Source organism: Dipodomys spectabilis, unplaced genomic scaffold (assembly GCF_019054845.1).
Source record: "Dipodomys spectabilis isolate Male_0828 unplaced genomic scaffold, ASM1905484v1 ptg000410l, whole genome shotgun sequence".
Lineage (NCBI taxonomy): Eukaryota > Metazoa > Chordata > Mammalia > Rodentia > Heteromyidae > Dipodomys > Dipodomys spectabilis.
Window position 1 is genome coordinate 81,066 of NW_024871087.1, and position 12,377 is coordinate 93,442.

Below are 12,377 nucleotides of genomic sequence, written 5' to 3' on the forward strand. Positions count from 1 at the left end.
TAAGATTTTAAGTGTATACATTTATCAACACTTCTGATTCAGATTTCTACTTGAGAAAATTTTAAATCAATATTTTGTTCTTAATTTTTCTCTTTGTACATTCACATGCATCAATAAAAAATGGTGTGGACATCCCAGTAACATTCTCAAAGTACCTCCTGATGATGAGTTATGAAAAGTTGTATTCTATTACAAAAAGGAAAAGAATGCTACAAATAAAGAAAACCAATAATTAATTATTAATGTTTAATAAAATAAAAACCAAACACCAGTGTTTCCAGTTTTTGAAGTGTTCTACATATTAGATTTTCCTATTTACTCATATTCCTGTACATTTAAAACTGGCTAAGATTATTATTTCACAAGAGTTTTGTAGGCTACGGGTAGCCTTTAAAGTTACCCACTAAGGTTACTCTTTCTTTATGGCTCATCTCATCATTTGTATATGGCTTATATCATCATTTGTTTCTCACTAACATGTAAAAGAGGCCCTCAAGTTTTAACAGAAACTGTGTAGTTAAAATCTTAACTCTTCTCTCTGTTTCTTTACACAGACTTTGTAACTTCTCATAGTAAAGTTTCTATAAACTCTGAAATGTACATACTTAGTAGGATATGTCTGCTACCATAAATCTTAAATACTTTATGGAAAAGTTTTATGACCTGCCGGACAGTCTTAATTTTGGCATATATAAGCAAATTCCCAAAATTAAACATATTTAAAACAATAAAATTTTTAACAAACCTTAGCACTTGCTACAGTGCTCATTATGACAGGTGCCATGTATAGAATAATTGAATTTCTACTCTTACACATCTCTTGAACAACAAATATCTGGAATTATTTTGTTTTTGACATATCTAACTTAACTTTATTCTTAAATGTGTGCTTACATAAGAAATATATGGTTCTAAAACTTCACGACAAGTCTTTTGAACTTATTTTTGTTGAATTTTCTAGTTTAGGAAAATCAATTCCACTTTATGTATAAAAAATGTTCTGTGCTCAGTTTGGCAACACATACACTAAAATTGAAAAAATACAGAGAGAATTAGCATGACCCCTACGCAAAGATGACATGCAAATTCATGAAGATTTCCACATTTTTACAACAACAGATGCTGGAGGGTATGTGGACAGAAGGGAACCCTACTCCATTCTTGGTGGGAGTGAAAACTTGTTCAAGCACCTGGAAAGAAGTATGGTGGTTCCTCAAAAGATTCTACATAGAGCTCCCCTATGACCCAGCAATCTCACTTTTGGGCATTCATCCAAATGATCAAACAAGACCATACTATAACTACCAGCACAGCTATGTTTATTGCAGCATTATTTACCATAGCTAAGATAGGGAACCAAACCCGATGCCCCTCAGAAAATGAATGAATCAAGAAATTTTGGTGTGTGTGTGTGTGTGTGTGTATGTATTTTCCTATCTATCTATCTATCTATCTTTCTATCTATCTATCTATCTATCTAACTACACATACATATATATGTATATATATTTGTATATATGTATATTTATATACATAAATATAAATATAGATTGGAATGTATATATATGTAAGGTATCCCTTACTTGCAATAAATAATATAAGCAGAAAACTGGGATAAGCAGAAAAGATCAAAAGCTATATGAATATTACTAAATAAGATGATGTTAAGCTAAATGAACCCCAAGATAAGGACAGAAGTGTTTTTTTTTTATTCTTTCTTACTGTTGTTTCTAACATATTTATAATGTATAATGTGATTTTTTTTGTTTTTTATTTGGTCCTCCCGCACAGTATAAGCCCTGTTTTCACTGGATTTGATGTTGGTGCACATACATCCTGAAAATACACTTCTCTAATTTGGGGAAGGAAAAGGAAAAATCAAAATGCTTAAATAGAGATAAAAGTTGAGCCATTGTAACAATGAGATGTACAAGACAACATGTTGGGGGGTGTGGAGGTGTGGGGATGAGAAGTGTACTTGTGGAGGTGGAGGGGAAGGGATGGTGGGGGGAAAAACAAAGGAGGAGGTAACAATGCTTGATAAGAAATGCACTCATGACTTTGCTCATGTAACTTTAACCCCTCTGTACAGTACTTTTACAATAAAAAACATTAGAAAATGTTCTGAGATGGAAGAGTTTATTTTATTTTACCCATATAATATTGTTAACAAAGAAATTAATGGGGGAGAGGATTGGGTGGGGGGCTGGGGAGAGGCTGGGAAGGGATGGGAAGGGGAAACAAAGGAGGAGGCTACAATACTTGATAAGAAATGTGCTCATTATCTTGCCCATGTAATTGTAACCCCTCTGTACAGTATTTTCACAATTAAAACACACACACCCACACACACACACACACACACACACACAAAGAAATTAATGGAAAAGACTGACACAAAGATATTTTGAGTAAGTGTGTGAGTGTGTGTGTGTGTGTGTGTGTGTGTGTGTGTTTGTGTGTGTGTGTGCATGCCTGCATGTTGGTGTGCTCAGAGTTTTAACTCAGGGCTTCAAGGTCTCGCTAAGCCTTTTCTCTCTAGATTGGTGAGCTACTATATGAGCTACATCTCCATTCCTGGAGCTTTGCTAGTTTATTTAAATTTTGGAAAAATAATCTTAGGAATTTTTTGGCCTGATTGGCTTCCAACTCTTATCCATAATTCTCAGGGTCCTGAGTAGATATACAGAGTAAACAGGATTACACGTGTGACCAACCATCACAATGCTTTCAGAATAATTTTAAAAGTAGAAAAAAATTTACTTCACGGGGGGACTGTTTTATCATTTCCTACTTTTAAAGCATTTTGGAGTGATTATATGTGAATTTATTTCATGTTGAGATTCTTAAAAGAGAGTAAGTGATAGTATTTAAAAGTTTTAGTACTTTTTTAAAAGAATACTGGAACTGTGGGACAGAAGAAATTTGCCTCTCTTTGGACCTCAATTTATAAGCTCAGCTCTGTGCACGATAACCCAATGTCACCAACACAATCTGTGTTGAAGACAAAATGTGACAGAAAACAATTACCATGGGCAATAATTGCTATGCTATTATTTATTGGACAATATGAATATTGAATTGAGAGTGTAAGAGAATGGAGATATTTCAACTACCGTTTTTGTATTGCTGAAAGGCTTTTGGAAACTTTGACTCATTTCCTTCCTCACTGTGTGTCTTTGGGCCATGCACTTAGTGACTTTAATTACAATTTTTCTCAACTCTAAAATGGCAATAACATTAGCATCATAGCAAATGTTTTCTTAAGAACTAAGAGACATAAAACTTGTGAAATACTTAACATAAATTACTAATGAACTTTGAGTTTAGCCAGCAGTTTTTTTTAATACTAAACAGAATGGGCTATGTATTACAGAAATCAATACATGTAGTGAGCCACCAGAAGTAACGTTATCTATTGACTATGCTGTGCTTCCAAGGAAGCCAGGTGGATAACTTCTCATGCTGTAAATCAAACTGCTTATCTTATGTCTTGATAGTGCTAAACTATCAGGGTCAGAATAATGAAGGAATTGTAGACTGAGCTAAGGTCCATATGAAAATGTTCAAAATTGATAAAGCCTAAAAGTAACTAAGCAGTATATTGTGTTTTTCATTATTTAAGTTAAATTGCAAAGAAAGGGAAGACCTAGAAGAATGAATTCTCTTTTTGATAACCTATCATAGGTCCTTAGCAGGATGAACTCTTTCCTCATTCTTGTAGAGGCATCATCAGATGAGAGGAACTCTATTTTTTTGGTTGCGTCTTTCCATTTACTCTTCAGTTTGAAATCTGAACTACATGAGACTGAAAGAAACCAAGGAAAATTAGACACACAGGCTTTGGAAAAAGCAATCAAAGTAAAATAAACTAAATACATATAGCCTTGTAAAAGGCTTCACTAAATTGAGTTATATAGTCTCAAGCATAAGCAAAAATGATTTAAGCAATATCATGTTATTGAAAATTGAAAAATGTTAGGTGTTGCTCAATTTTTTCCTTTCTACTACCTGGAATGTATTATTGATTTTGTATAGAGAGATTAAAGATGAGATTAACAAGGAACTTGATTAAAAATCGATAAAAGTTCTGAATAGACATATTTTCCAATATGCCCTGAAAATCACCAGTGGCTTTAAAAAGTTGTGTTTAATATCACTTCTATGCTGGCTTAATGCTGTGTGAACAGAAGTCATTAGAGAAATGCAATTCAAAATTACTATGATACTACTACATAACTATTATAACTGTTATCAAAAATATTCGAAGGAACTTGGTGTGGTGGTAAAGGCTTGTAATTCCAAGCATTTGGGAAATTGGAGTAAGAGGATTTCAGCTTATGGCCAGCCTGGGATACTGCACATAGTAAAAACATGCCCTTTAAAAAAAACTTAAAAGGTAATAATGTTGGTGAGAGTGTGGAACAAAGGAAATTTTCTACACTCTTGGTCAAAATATAGGTTAGTATTCTCGTTGTAGAAAGTAGTATGCAATTTTCTAAAGAAATGCAAAGCTGAAATATCATCTGACCCACCAATCATATGATTAATTCTTTCTGGGTAACTCGTAAATATATCTGTAGTTCACTGTTATTCACATTATTCACAACAGGCAAGATATAAATCAAAGTTATGTGTTCAACTACAGACTAATAAAGCAACTGTGGCACATGCACAAATATAATTTTCTGTTTCATCTTTAAAATAGCAAGAGATTTCTCCCATTAGCCACAACTTACAATGACCTAAAAGATGTAATCTAAATGATGTAAAATGTTGCTTTCTGATCTTTGTAAAACCACACACACACACACACACACACACACCAACCTAAGCAAGAGAGAAATTTTTCAAAAAGTAAAGCAACTGATATTGCTGGGGCATTTAGGTCACAATATAGATGATAGTGGATATACAGGATGACCAAGTATAGAGTTGTAATGTATAACGTGAGGATACAGGGGACAACACTGGCCTTACATAGGAATGAAGCTAAATATGTAGGAGTTGGTCTTCCTTGTAGGGGTTTCTCTTTTAGGTGTTCTTCCTTCAGTAATGGATGAGATAAACGTAATTCTTTATATATACTTGCCTGTTTGCAGAAATAATAACAAACAATATAGCAATAATGTTTTATGCTCAACATGGAACAAAATGCCAAATTAATGTACATGAAATTATCCTTGATATAAACTAATTATTATTAATACGGGAACCCATGGGACCTATGTTTCTTTAAGTCTGGCATCACTTGATGTGATTTTTTTCGACGATCTCCTATTTCCTTACAAATGAGGTGGTATCATTATTTCTGATGGAAGCATAGTATTCCATGTGTATGTATGTGTGTATGTGTGTGTGTGTAACATTTTCTTGATCTATTCATCTACTGAGAAGCATCTGGATTGATTCCATATCTTAGCTGTGGTAAATAATATTGTGATAAACATAATTGTGCTGGTAGATTTAGTGTGGCCTTGTTTGTGATCACTTGGGTAATGCCCAGATGTGGGATTACTGGGTAATAGGGGATCATGATTGTGTACATCAATGATAATATTAGTAGATGAGCAGAAGAGGTCAATTGCTATGTAGATATGACCATATAAGGTGATTCCAAGTGAAATGAACTCTAACACATGTTCTTCGTTGTTGTTGTTCTAATGTACTATGTGATTTCTTTTTAACTTTTTGTTTTTCCCCACTTATGATTTATCCCCTGCAGACACTATATTTGATTTTGATACCCTGAGTAGTGTAAATATGTTGAGCTGAACTAGGCAAGGGAAAGGGAAAAAACAAAATGGTGAGACAAAGGAAAAAGGGGGAACCTAGGTAACAGTGATACTCACAAGACAATATGTAGGAAATGATCTTGGTGTGGGCATTGGGAGGGAAGAGGGAGAAAAATGAGGGACTGGGTTACAAGTTAGAAAAGAAATAAATCTATTATCTTACTTACATAACTATAACCCTGCTTTAAATTACCTTGACAATAAAATATAAATAAAAAATAGAATAAAATATTCAAGAGCAGCAATACAGGAGATGGGAGTGGGGGAAATACTGCACTATACAAAGAAGACTACAACAGCTGTGGAGAACAGGAATTTTACTTTATCATAGGAAGTAATGAACTGGCGTACAGATTTTCAGCCTCATGTCAATCACTAAAAAGGGAAAACAAAATGCACAATCAGCAAACCAATAAAATAGAAAACTAAACAAGGTGGAGAGATGACTTGGACGAAGAGAAACAAATGACACAACTAGGAAACAAATAAAAAGCTGGTAAGTTTTAAAAATATTACCCATAATTCTAATAAATGTTTTTTGCATCACAATTTGTTAGAACTATACTTCAAATCACAGTTTAATAGTATATCATTTTAATAATAGGTTACTCATTATTGATTTCTTAATATTGAATGCTTAATATATAATTTTAATTTCAGCAGCTATAGAAAAGAAGAAAGTGAAGCTAATTTTAATGATATATTTTATGAATTATAAAATTGAGAAGCATTAGAATTTAAATAATATATATTATTGTTTCATTTCTGTGAATTAATGTAGTAGTTCAAAGTGTATTCTACACTTAGCACTCATCTTAACATCAAATAATAGATTATTCCACAATACACTTGGTTTTAGGTGGAAGGGTTCAGCACTGTGGTAAAATTCACACCACACAGTACACGAGAGTATGACTTCTCTCATCTAGCTTAAATGGTGGAAATTTGATTTCTGCATGCATGTTAAATACGTGTCTAGGTGATATCTATTAAATTATATACATGAGGAGTATTTCAGATGATAATTAAAAGTCATACTCATTAATTAAATTTTTATTATTTTACAAAATAAATATTTATGGAGACTGAATTTCTGAGTAGATGATGGGTTATGTGTGCCAGATTATACATATTGAGGCTTATTTTATATTCCTGACATTGTTTCTACAGTTAGATTTAATTTTCCATAAGGGGTTAAGTGTATTATGTTGGATATATGAAAGTAAACTGAATGTTTATTCCATTAATCCTTTGCAACTAATCCCAATATAAATTATCCATGTGCTTGAAGTAATGAAAATAACAACAGATATAAGCAACAGATATGAATCAGTCTTAGTAGACAAGTATTTTCACCTTTATTTTTATAGTTGATCCTCTTTTACACTACAGAATATTATTGGGAAAATGTGCTCCAGGCTGACCACAATTGCAGAATATTATGGTTTGATCTATCATAAGAAAAGAAAGGAAGGGGAACATTCCTTCCAAAATTATCCTCCCAGGGATGTGATCAGTTTTATGGTGGTAAGTTGGAAATGAACATTTTTCACAGTCAACCTTGAAAAGCCATCTTGATAGACTATTTCTGCAAGTGGTTACAGAGGATTATTCATGGATTTGCAAGGATGCCAGATTGCCTCATTTTGAGACAAATAAAACAGGAATTTAGCCAGCTGTTTTTGTATCTTTAGGAGAATAACACATTGACTGTACACCAGGGGATCACTGTGGCCCAGAGAAGCTAATACATTGAATAGTAATCCTAGACCTCTAAAAACAAAACAAAACAAACAAACAAAAAACTCCAGTGAGCACAGCCAGTCAGGGCTGCTATCACAGCCTACATTAAATCAGGCAAAAACAAAAGCTGAAAATCATTTAGCTGATAACTAATATATTTCTTATGAGGCAGACTGAAATGAGAGTCCCAAGAGTGGGTCAGAAAGACTGATTAAAGAGACTAAAATTGGTAATACAAAGATTGGAAAATAGAATTCCTTGTAGAACAAATAAATCATAGAATGACTGTGTGTGTAGGGACAAGACAGCAGACCAAATACCAGAAATGCACATTTTCTTAGAGGTCAGCTTAATGAAATATCAATGGAACTCTTTGAATTCTTAAATATTTGACCACATGTGGAAGAAAGCCAATTGCTAAAGAGAAAGAAAAAGTCATCACTCTGTTAGGAGGTCCAATGAAGTAATCAATCACAGATTTGTAATAAAAAGAAAATAATTATTCCAAATGAGCTTTTCATTTGTTTTGATGTAAGTGTTCTTGATTTAGGTGATAGAAATTACCATACAATTGATCCAGTCTCACAACTGAGTTGATATTGACTGCAGTATTCCCACATGAAGGAAAAGAGAAAATTTACAAATGTCTGATGAAATGAGTTGAGGATGAAGTGTTTTAATAGTGATAGTTGAGGTTTAGACACTGGTGAATAGATGAGTTTTCTTTTATTAACCCCCACCCCATTTTTAAACTGATGACAGTGGATCACAGCTGTAATCCTAGATACTCAGGAAACTGAGATCTGAGGACTGCTGTTGAAAGCCAGCCTGGGCAGGAAAGTCCCTGAGACTCTTATCTCCATTAAACCACCAGAAAACCAGAAGTGGCACTGAGGTTCAAGAGGTACAGACCTCACCTTGAGTTGAAGAGCTCAGGAACAGTCCCCAAGCCCCTGGACCAACAACAATAAAAACAAATCTCCCTTTTCTTGGACTGCCTACATCTTTTCCTAACATTCAAAAAAGCCATTTTATCACCCACTACAGTTAAGTCCTATCCTAGCTGCTGCAAATAGGATGATTTGATATCTTATGTCAAAAGTTTCATATTTGAGGAAACAAATACCAGCAGTGGTAACTTTGCTTCCCATCCTTGAACTCTGAGACTGGGCCCTTAACATGTTTATGCTGGTAGCTTTAATGTGAGGTTGGTTGTTATTTATTGGATTACTGCCCATGAGAGGAATTAATGGGTCATAAGAGATCTATGTTTAGTCTTTTGAAGAAACTCTGTACTTCATTCAAGATAGGTTAAAAAGTTTAATTCCCCACCAACAGTGTAATAGAGTTCCCATTTGGCTACATCCATGCCAGCATTTGCTATTTTTAGTTTTCCTCATAGTGGCCATTCTAAGTGGGACAAGGTAGAATCTGTCATGTTTACTTGTACATTTGTTGGCACCTTCTAACTACCATAAATTAATGAATCTATGAAACCTATATTGCTCTGAGTCTTCATTCCTTTCTCTTTGTAATTTTCCCAAGCCTTTCATTTTCCTTAAGACTGGTGAAAAGTCATCCTTTCTTGCCACTGACCGGCTCTGTCGGGACAACGGAGGACACCTAGTGGAGGAACTGGAATAGGTGGGGAGATGGCAAACAGACAACTCACACACAAGAGGAGTGGATGCTGAGTGCGATTTAATGCAGGGGATAACAAAATTTTAAAGCAAAAGTCTCCATGAGAAAGGGCAAAAGGTTACACAATCTTGCTGCAGGGCTTCATTCTTGGGTGGTCACCAGCTGGTTGCCTGATAGGCACTTGTTTCCGGCTTTACCTCTATTTTTAAGAAATACAATGGGTTTCGATGTTTATCACCAAGTAACCATTACTTTTTTCTATAGAGGCCTTAACTGTCCCATAAGATCTTTCCTGTTCCTTCTTTAATAGTAAGCACCAAGGAGGCCTAGATCTAGCAAGTCTCTTAGTAAATGAAAGAGAGTAACAGGAAGTTATTTCTCCTAAGTAGTTCTCCCAGCAATTGCCATACATTCTTTCTGTTCTAGCCACACCTACAGCTTCTTGTAAATCTCTTACAAACAATTCTTTCTGCTGAAATGAAATCGTGAAACCCCCAATACTTTTATATTTACTTATGACTTGTCTACTAGCCTCCATAAGAGGGGCTTACAGGGTAGCACTTAACTCTGGTGAGTCAGTCATATTTTTAAGACACTCATCAGATGTTGGAGTTGTCAACACTCTTAAGAAAGAGCCTTGAATAAGGGAACGTTGAGCATGAGTAAGTACAATGAGCAGCAGGAACAGTAAAAGATTAATAGGCACTCCTATACAGTGAAGAAAAGAAAAACAGGGACAGAAACACATCTTTCCCAGGGGCTTGCCAGCCTTTCCAAGAGGTAGGCCTCTTTGAAGCCCCATTCTCTGAGGTAGACTTCGGTGAAGTCCCATTCTCAGAGATAGGTCTCTGTGAAGCCCCATTCTCAGGTCTGAATGCAGGTTTTCTAAGCTAAGCAGACTCCACCGGAGTAGGCGTGGCATTTTCTGATGGGTGAATAGAATTCCATTGTGTGTGGGGTGTGTGTGTGTGTGTGTGTGTGTGTGTGTGTAAGATGACAATAGGCCCATGAGTTCCTTTCTAAGCCTTTTGTTTCAACTGTAATTTTGTAATTCCATATTAAATTTGGATTGCTTTCTCTACTGCATTGAAGAATATTGTTGGGATTTTGATAGGTATTGCATTGTCAATTGTTTGGGGGCAGTATTGCAGTTTTCACAATGTTAACTCTTCCAACAAGGAGCATTGAAAAGCTTTCCATTTCCTTGAATCTCCTTCAATTTCCTTTTTTGGAGTTTTAAAGTTTTCACAGTAGAGGTCTTTCACATTTTTAGTTAAATTAGTTCCTACTTTTATTGTTGTTGTTTTGTTTTGTTTAGGTTTGATTTGATATTGAGGCTAATACATATGAGGTGGTTTTTTGGATTTCAGCCTGTGTCTTCCCATTGTTGGTTACACAGAAAAAGTACTGATTCTTGTGGGTTTTATACCCTGCTACATTGCTGAAGGTTAGCATCACCTTTACTAACTTGAGGTAGGAAGCTATAGGGTCCTTTAAATACAGGATCATTTCATCTGTGAAAAGTGATAGTTTTACTTCTTCCCTATTTAAATTCCCTTTATGTTTTTCTCTTACCTATAGCCCTTCTAGAAAGTCCATTACTATTTTGAAGAATAATAGAGAGAGTGGACATCCTTTTCTCATCCCTAATTTTAGTATCTTCATGCTTCCACCATTAGGTACATGCTTATTATCTCTTTTTCATACACATACTTTAAAATTATATTGAGGAAATTTCCATGCGTTCCTAACTTCTCAGACATTTTAACCATAAAGTGCTATTTGAGCTTGTTAAAAGCTATTTCTACATCCCTATAGATGATCACGTGGTTCTTGTCCTTGCTTCTGCTGATGGTGTGCGTTATGTTTATTGACAAGTATATTGAATCCAATTGTATCCTAGGATGCATACTGTTTCATCATAGGATATGATTTTTTTGATAGTTGCTGAAATTGGTTGGTGAGAATTTTATTAAGAACTTTTGCATCAATGCTTATAAAAGTGCTGGGTTCATAGTTCTCTTTCTTTGGTGAGTCCCTATCTGATATGAGGAAGAATCTAATTCTAGCTTCATTGAATGTGTTTGATAATTCCATTTCCCTTTCTATTCCACTGAAGTGTTAGATCTGAGTATTGTAAGTTATATGCACGCCTTAATTTCATGGTAAATCCATTGAGTCCTATATTTTTCTGGTATGGAAAATTGTTTATTGACATTTAATTTTCATTTCTTCTTATGTATCATTTCTTGGTTCAATTCAACTATAGGAAAGCATCAATTTCTCCAAGATTCTCCAGGTGATTGGCATATGGTTTTCAAAGTTCTCTCTTATCACATTCACAATTTTGCTAATTTATGTTGTGATATCTCATTTTTTTCCAACTAATTTTATATATTTGGGTGAGTTCTTTTAGGAGCTCTTAGGAGCTGTGCCTCATCTACTCTTAATGTATTTACCTTGTTCTCTGGTAGGGAACATCTTATATTACGTTTCTTTTCTTCATGATCTTCTCTATGTAGGATACATTTGATTCACTTCTATCCTGCTGATCTGGTGGAGATAAATTGTTTCAAGTTTTCTTTGTCATGATTTTTTTTTGGGGTGGTGTGTTCATGGGACCTGAACTCTGGGCCTGGGTGCTGTCCTTCAGCTCTTCAGCTCAAGGCTAGCACTCTACCACTTGAGCCACAGCACTGATTCTGGCTTTTTTCTTTTTTCTTATGTGGTGCTGAGGAATTGAACCCAGGGCCTCAGGCACGCACGGCAAGTGCTCTACCAATTAGCCACCTTCCCAGCCCCATGAAATATTTTTATATATCCTTTAAATATAAAGGAGAGTTTGGCTTGGGATCATATTCACGGTTGGTAGTTGTTTGCCTTTAATGTTTGTCATCTATCATGCAAGCCTCTTTTTTCCTTTTTACCATATCAGCTAAGGAATCTGTATTTATTCTGACTGTATATCCTTTATAAATAATCAATCTTTTCTCTATGACACCTTTAAGAATCCTTTCCTTGATTGTAGGATACATGGGCAGCAAAGATGGTGCTGAGAGGGAGTTGAGTGGGCAGAACCCAATTTGCTTTACATTCAGTGCGTAACCAGCCTGTGGAAGCTTAGGTGCATGATAGGGTGTGACCTTGACAGTGATTGGTTCCTCTTCCTCCCCTGCCATGCCTCCCACTCTTTTTTGC

General features: G+C 35.0%; 1 non-coding gene across 1 annotated transcript; it reads left to right on the forward strand.

The window, feature by feature from the left end:
* Nucleotides 1-1,002: 1,002 nt before the first annotated feature.
* On the forward strand, nt 1,003-1,109 carry LOC122096990. Its single transcript, XR_006145462.1, has one exon. It is a non-coding gene; the product is annotated as a U6 spliceosomal RNA (small nuclear RNA).
* Nucleotides 1,110-12,377: the final 11,268 nt, after the last annotated feature.